Raw genomic sequence first — 9137 nt, 5'->3', positions numbered from 1 at the left:
TGAGTTTGGTTTCAGAATGCGTTTATGAGTCCTGAAAATTTACGGGTCTGAGTTCAGTTACAAAATGAGATTTTGAGTCCTGAAAATTTACGGGTGTGAGTTCGATTTCAGAATGTGTTTGTGAGTCCTGAAAATTTACGGGTCTGAGTTCAATTTCAGAATGCGGTTGTGAGTCCTGAAAATTTAGAGGTCTGAGTTCGATTTCAGAATGCGTTGGTGAGTCCTAAAAATTTACGGGTGTGAGTTCAATTTCAGAATGCGTTGGTGAGTCCTAAAAATTTACGGGTCTGAGTTCAATTTCAGAATGCGTTTGTGAGTCCTGAAAATGTAAAGGTGTGAGTTCAGTTTCAGAATCACGCCCATACATAACCGTACTGTATGTGAACGTAACCGTATTAAGGACTCAAATACAGGACTGACTGACAACCGTATTCTGCTGCTGTGTGAACGAGGCCTTAGAGAGTGTGAGAATAGTGAGCATAAAGTGTTCTCTTTTCTTTTGTGTACAGAATGGCAGAAATCACAATCTAGGAAGGCCCAGAGAAAATCATGTGAGCCTAAAATGCATCTGTTATCAAAATAGGCCAACACAACTAATCCTGCTTGAATACACAACCATTTAATTAGAGCATAAGCCTTTAATTATGTCATCATAAGCAGTGTTAAGAACATAACGATAAGAAAAGCATTATAACTGCGGCCATACCACACACACACACACACACACAACACCATCATCAAATCAGCAGGACAGTAGTGGACAGTATAAAAGCAATGCTTGGTCATAGCCTGGCTCAGCGGTCACATAATCCACATGAAATAAACAACAGTAACTAGGCAAGTACATAGTAAGACAATTTAGATTACCTTACTTTTGATGGTAGACCAATGTTTCTGCTTTATATTCAGCTCAGCTACAGCGATAAATGGATGTCTTTGTCCACATTAGAGTTTCTCTGACTTAAGTCCTATGTTATAACTTATATGAGTCCATTTTGGACTTTCTGCTCGAGAGCGCCCTCTGGCTTGAAATAAAAAAAAAATCAATAAATAAATATATAGTTACTATATGAAACCCACATAACCTTGCATATGAAGTACTGTAACAGTTGAAGGATTGAGACATGGTTAAAAAAAGGAAGATCGCAGATGTTATTTATGATTTTATGCCTACTTATTTTGGTGCCGATACACAAAAATAAAATAAAATGCTTATTCTGGCCATGTGATTGGTTGAATTACATGAACATGCTTCTCTCTAACTCGTGTTAAGAACTCCGTATTAAATATCATCATAGAAATAAGCTTAAGCCCTTGTACTTAGCATTTGTCAAGATTAATATTTCAAGCCAGTCTTTAAAAGTTTGACTTTTTAATGAATTTACATAAAGCATTTAAGAGATGCCAACTGCACAAATAAGCAGTCAAGACTTCAGTCTTGTAATTCATGAAATCCATTTTGTTCCAATTAAGGTCTATTTGACTTCATAAGCGCTATGATGAAGTGATTGGATTTCTGATTTTATCCTGTGAAAGCGATCGCAAACATCATTGTCAGTTTAACGTGCCTGTGAAGAGGCTGCTTGAATCTGTCTTTGAGAAAACACAGGCCTCATTCAGTACAGAACGGGATTTGGCTTCGAGGCTGAGGAAAGCCACAAGAATTAAAATGCAAATGAGCTGAGGATTACAGATGAAAAGAGCATTTACCGCATATTCCTAATTTAAACTGTTGCTGTTGCTTCTCATTTCAGATGTTTACCTAAGCACACCGTTATCAGGCCACATTAATCATGCTGCCGTCTCGCAGGCTTGTAATTTTGTCCTTGGTTTTACATTCTTTGTAGATAAAACGCGAAGCCGTAACACTGTTATCATTTGCAGGAGACAATGGACTGTGGTTCCAGCTTAATTCTCAGCTTTCAGTGATACCAAAGTGTGAATTAAATTTAAAGCAATGCTTATTTTGGGGATAAATTAGAATGAATTGTGGCTTACACTGCACAGTTGCATTGCATACTCTTACTATTTACGTAGAGTGTACACTGTGTATAGTATGGAGGCTACAGGTTTATTTTTATAGCTTTTTTTACAATACATATCAAAAGCTGCTTTACGTGTTGGATTGCTATGTATCATTATGAACAACTTACAGTATGGATATGGTCTGATTACATGCAAAACTATATTAAAATTGTAAATAGTTGCATATATTTACATAAAACAGAGAACCCCTGTTTTAAAATATCCAGATGACAATCTACATTTGCCAAAATATGCAGTATTCACACAATGCAATGCGCTCAACTTGACCATTGTTACATTCAATACATTTGTTATAGTATTTATTAATCTTTGTTAATGTCATACCAATAAAAAGTATTACAAATTCAGCTGTTCATGGTTAGTTCATGTTAGCTCAAGTCTATTTAATAATATTAATAGATATTTCAACAGGTAATGTATTAGTAAATGTTAACATTAACTGAGATTTTTAACTCTACAAGGGACCGTGTGGCAATAGCATGTTTAAAACTATTGGATTTATCATGCAAAATAGGCTATAAATACAATGCAACATATTTGTTGCATCAGTATAAAGCAAGCTTATATTCCAATGCATAAACTGCTTTGCATACTTTGCTGACCATCACATTTAAAAAAGAACCAGTCAAGAGAACGACACGTGTGTCATGCTCAAACTCTGAGAAAACACCTTTAGTTTTGTCTACTAACTGTCTGACTCTGCTTGAGTCCAGATTAAAAAATGGACATGAAAGGCGGTTCTGACTCGAATAGTGTGGGCAGGTCCTGGTTTTGAACTCTTTTCTGACTGTAGGCAAGTCAATGGAAGACCCTCTTTGATCTCTCTCTCTCTCTGTGTGTGTGTGTGTGTGTGTGTGTGTGATATTCACATGATAGGTCTTCAGGTAGAAAGGGATAAAGGGCTTTTTGGTCTCCAGTAAATTTAGATATGTAGGTCATGTTACATCAAGACACCTGAACAAAATCCTGTGTGGTTTTATTCTATAACTTTATGACTATAGGGATAGATAGATAGATAGATAGATAGATAGATAGATAGATAGATAGATAGATAGATATTTATTCTATAACTTTATGACTATAGGGATAGATAGATAGATAGATAGATAGATAGATAGATAGATAGATAGATAGATAGATAGATAGATAGATAGATAGATATTTTGGCTCAATAAGACTTTTATGTTTGTCAGATAGAGTGGTTTGTTGGACTGTTGACCAAACCACAACAACCCGATCTCATGAAAGTGCTTATAAATAGTAAGTCAAATAAAAACGAAAACTCGTGGTATTAATACGCAAAAAAATGGATTTTGTCTTGTACATGCTACTACGCGATGGGTAGGATTAGGGTTGGGGTAGATGCATATCTCATGCACGCAAAAACTGCGTATTATATGCACGCCAAAGTCCATTTTAGCGTATCAATACCAGACACATTCCATCCATTAGTGAAATGGGTCGCATCTACACGCTTCAGGATGCCGTGTGAGGTATTCACTGTCCTTCCCTCTCTCTCTCTCTCCTGATCTTATTCTTCTGACAGCTCCAGCGAAACTGGCACATCCCACAATATTTCTAGACCGCACATGTTGCAGCTGCGGTGTGTGGCATCGCGATTCAGACGCAGGAGAGTCTGGAATGAGCGGAGCGCCCTCTGCTGGCAGCGCATGCGCATTACACTCCGCCTCATGGTGGGGTATATAAATCACTTTAACCTCGTTTGTGTGAGCACAATTCTTGCTGGAGGTGATTGAGCTATATGAGGGCAAGATGAAAGCAGCGGACAGATGGAGTTCATGGTGGACACATTCAGTGGAACAGAGATGTCATGTTGAAGAAAGTGGGACGGACCCTTGTTACTGGGTTTGGTTTGTACACCAGACAGCTTTGAACATCTGAAATATTAAATGTCAAATACAACAGATTCAAATAGGTGCAGTTGTGAGGATGAAGCTAAAACAGTCTGTTTATTACAGTCTTACACATTAAATAATTAATACTTTTGTAAACAAAATAACTGTCCAATGTGGAAGCCCATTCCAACACGGGATAAAAAAATAAAAACGTAATTTAACCTTTTATATCAAAAATTTTACTTTTATTCTCTTAGCTAAATAAGTTTACATAACACAATTCACTTTTTTTTCCTAATAAATCTGAGTTTATATGTCAAAATTCTGCCTTTTTTCTTGTGATTTCAGACTTTTCCCCCTCATAATTCTGAGTTTATATATCAAAACTCTGAATTTCATTCTGGTCATTCTGAGCTTATATCTCACAATTCTGACATTTTTTCTTATAATTTTGAGTTTATAACAAAAATCTGACTTTTATTCTTGGAATTCTGAGTTTGTATCTCACAATTCTGTCTTTTTTCCTCTCTGAACAGATATTTATTCATTTATCTCAGTGGTTTACAGCTGATTTCACCACAGCAATCGAATTCTACTTTGGAAATCATGTGTTTAACCAGCAAAGCACCAAAATATAGTTCATCATACAAGATGTCAACAAAAAAAAAGATCATATAGTGGCATTTATTATTACCACAACCTCCACAGGCCTAACAACATGCAAAGTTATTAATGACATAGGCTGAATTATTAAATATAATGCAGTTTGTTTATTTGTTTTCATGTGCCTTTTGGTTGTGTTCATGTAAAACTTGTATTTTGTTTTAGGATCATGTGATTTCTTTCTTCTCTAATATTCATAACCACATGATCGCCTAGCTTTGTCACAGAGTTAATTTGGGGTTTCTTCTTGCATTTCTCTGTATACAGTATCTCATGTAAATTTTAATCTTACTTTGCTTAATTTGTATGACTGTTACTTTGAATTAAACCAAAAACTGCATTTAAGGTCTTAAACAATGGAAGCTTGTTTCCACCACTAGATAAAAAATAATAATAATAATAATAACAATAAAAGTGATGCAGTGATTTTCAAGCAGACGAAGTCTTTCAAGTTGTATTTTATTTGAATCAAAAAATCATAAATGACAACAATAACAGAAAATAAACTGAGCATAGTGGAGTATATTCTGTAAAATCATAATCCGAATTTTCTCAAAATTGCTTGCACAATATTATGTTATACAATGTGTTTGTGTTTTTAAATCACCTTTGCATTCGTTAAAATCACCAGGAATGTTTGGTGTATGGGGAAGTTCTTTTTCAGCACGATAGATAGAGCACGAATCTTTAACGACACTCCCCGGAGACTTGCGTTCTGAACTGCCTCAATACACACCTGAAGCAATGGAACAAAACGCTGCAATACGTGCCTGTACTGACGTAATAAAAAACATGGCCACGGTCACGTGTTGAACACGCGTTTTAGCGAAACACTCGAGCTTGCCGCGAAACGTGCAGTAAGGCACGCAATACACATTTCCACGTATTTCCAGTGAGCCTGGGTGGGGAAAAATCTGAATTGCGAGGTATACAATCAGAAATCTGGCTTTTTTCCCTTCTGAATTCTGAGCGTACATCTCAAAAATCTTTATTTCTTTCTCTTTTTTATTGTATTTATTTATTTATTTATTGTATGTTTGTTTTTTTCTTACACTGACTAAAAAAACGTAACGTCACAATTCTGTTTTCATGCTTAAGTTTATATTTCGCAGTTGACTTTATATTTCACAATTCCTCCTTTTCATCTCAGAATTGCGAGTTTATGGCTTACTATTTTTAAGAGTAAATATATTTCAGAATTCTGATTTTATATTTTGGGATTTCTGAGTTTATATTTTTTAGAATTCTGACTTTATATTTTGGAATTTCTGAGAAGTTTATATTTCGGAATTCTGATTTAATATTTTGGAATTTCTGAGAAATTTCTGAGAAGTTTATATTTCGGAATTCTGACTTTATATTTTGGAATTTCTGAGTTTATATTTCGGAATTCTGACTTTATATATTACAAATCTGACTTTTTTTCCCATCAGAATTGCAAAAATAAATAAATAAATAAATAATAATAATAATAACAATAATAATAATAATAACAAGAAGAAGAAGAAGAAGAAGAAGAAGAAGAAGAAAACAGAACTGTGAGATATAGAGTCAGAATTGCCTACGGAAAAAAAGGTCAGTTCATTTTGTTCAGCATTGTTTAGGTGTGTGAAAATGTAACGTCATGTTCCTACAACAATTAAAAAACTTTTTTTCTTTCTTTTTTTTTCTTTTTTGTAGAACTGCAGAACTGTGAGATTAGAAATCACGATTACCTTATTATAATTTTTTCATCCGTGGTGGAAACAAGTTTCCAGTCCACTCAAATGAGATAAAGACTTTTATTTTACATGGAGCGGGTCGCCTCATAATAAGGGCCAGCATTATTGATCACATGACCAACCAAATACTACTTAGTATATAATACTTAGACATTTTCACTTGCAGGATAAATGAATCATAGCCAACTATTTCTTCAATATCATGTGAAAATAAAACATGCTTCCCATCACTGGTGTCAGCAGGTATGTGCTCTTAAAAGTGAAATGTCCTATTGTTGCACTCCTAGTGTCAACCAGCGGAACTGCACACAGTCCCGCCCTGCTCTCACGCCATTGGCTGATTCAGTGTTGACGTGTTCTTGCTGCATGATGAGTCACAGTGTTACTTTTTGGGGATATTAACTTACTATTTTCTTTACAGCTGACTTTGCATATTAACATATGAGGAGGAGAATATATTTTAACATTATAAGAAATATAAAAAGTTATTGTAATTGTTTTTACTTGACTTATGCACTGAAAAAAAAATCACATTGATCATTGCATTGATTGTTAATGAACTATATTGGAAATTATGGCCTTCTATTTAGGCCTATTTATTTAACTGTTTATTTTACTACCATTATGTTGTTATATTATTATTCACTGCCCTTTTTTGGTTGTTGTTTTTTTGGTTTAGAGTTGCTGATTATTTGTGTAGAATGTAGGTACTTCTGTTAGTATTTTATTTTCTCCTTCCCTTTTATTTAATGTAGAATGCTGCTCATGCATAATTTGCATCATCGATCCTATTATATAACTTTGTTTTCCCTTCTACTTACAGAGTTAACCTTGTTCTGTTTCCATTTGCTGCATGGACCTGTTTATTAGAAAGAGAAATGGAATTAATTCACATGTTAAGGGTTATAAGCACATATTCGTCATGTTATCAATCAGTGTGTATCTGTAATTATATGGTGTAACCTGCTTATGTGGAGAAAATTAAAGGAAAAAAAGGAATTTTAGATTGGAGAACTATATTCTCAAGATGGAAAAAAACTTGTGTTATTTAATTAGATGTTCAAACACAACATGCATTACTTGAAAACAAGGATTTTTCATAGTTTCTAATTTTTAATATTTAAAGTTTTCATACCATGCATACGTTCAAATGCTTTAAAATTGTTTATAAAATAAAAAGAATAAAGAAAGAAAAAAAGGCGGAAAAAAACTTATAAGAAATAAATTGAATAAGAATATACCTTAATCTGTATAGATTTGAATACAAGCATATTAAAAATGTAAAAAGTGTTTATTCTGTATTTCTTGTGTCTTGATTTTACCAATGTTAAGCCATTTCTACAATTTATCTAAAACTGATGCATATTGTCACAAAAGTTAAGGTTTTGAATCAAAATGCTTATTTTCTCTTTAATTTTTTTGTATGTTGAGTTTAAACATCTAATTAGAAAATGGGAAGGTTTGTTGTGACAATTGTGCTTTCAAAATAAAGTTTCAGTATTAATATCAATTGGTTAACAAGTTAAAACAATACACTGACATATGGTTTTTTTTTATTATTATTACTAAATCATTATATTATTATTATGCCAATAAGCTGATAAAAAGTAAAATTATTCTTTGATTGCACCTAATTCAATTCTTCTTCTTTTTCCTTTTGTGTAGTGAAACCCCTAATCCTAACGAAAATGAGTCAATAAATTAGATAAAACTAACCCAACTGAATAACTAAATAGCATATAATAAAACTAGTACTTTTAATATAATACAAAATAAATAAACAGCATTTGAAAAGTTGAATGCATACAAGGAAGAGAAGCCTGTCCTTTAGCAAAAGCATCATATAAACAGCAAACTAAACACACTTCAGGCATTCAGACTGAAATTGATTGGCCATAATACAATGAAGCTGCAAAAAAAAAAATATATATATTGTTTCACAAAATACATATTGTGAGTGTATGGTGTGTAGAGTGTAACCTTTTTCCTAGGCATAGAATAGTCAAGATTTTTTGTAGTACAGACGTTAAAACTTGAATATTCGTGGACATACAGAAAGTGACTTTCAAAATGAAAGAAATAGTCAGTAAAAAGTGTAACAACAAGCCCCGGTTATGTGTAAAGTCAACAATTAAATTTATATAACCCTGCTTTCACTTCTGCTTTTTTCAGTTCTCAACAGATGTTGCTTTTACAAACAACAAACCCAAACCAAAGAAAAATAATATCGTATTTGTGCAATCATAAATTGTGGGACCCTCTCACCAGCAAAAGTTATACAATTACTGTCAAATATCAGATTGAACTATCCTCTTTTTTTCTTACAGTTTTGTTTTATAGTTTGTCATTGTATTTTAAACAAACCTGTTCTAAATTAATAATATACTGTATGCTCGTATATGATTGTTTTGTTGCACAGATTTGTTCATAAACAGCAGTATAACAAATAACATTTAGAGATGTAAAGATTTTAATTTACATGCTTTTATCAAAAGCTTTTAACGAAAGTGACTTAAAAAGGAGTAACAAATGCAATCTGTCAGTATTTGTAAAGAAATAACAAACAAACAAAAGAAACAATGTTGCCTTTTAGTTAATTAATCAATTTTAGTTTATTTTTAGTTAACTATATTTTAGTTACCTAAACTTATAAAGTTACATATGCCTAAGTTATAAATATAACTAGTTTTTCTAAAACCTTCCCTTTTTATGTATTTTTTAAACTATATTTAAATTAACTAGCATATATTTTAGTTATACCAAAACTTAAATATAACTATATTTTAATAAAATATGTTACATTTTTTTCAAAAGCATTCCCTTTTTCATTTTTTTTAAATATATTTCTTTA

This window comes from Cyprinus carpio, chromosome A9 (genome assembly GCF_018340385.1).
Source record: "Cyprinus carpio isolate SPL01 chromosome A9, ASM1834038v1, whole genome shotgun sequence".
NCBI classification, from domain to species: domain Eukaryota; kingdom Metazoa; phylum Chordata; class Actinopteri; order Cypriniformes; family Cyprinidae; genus Cyprinus; species Cyprinus carpio.
The sequence above is the reverse complement of the archived record's forward strand: the minus strand, read 5'-3'. Positions refer to the sequence as shown.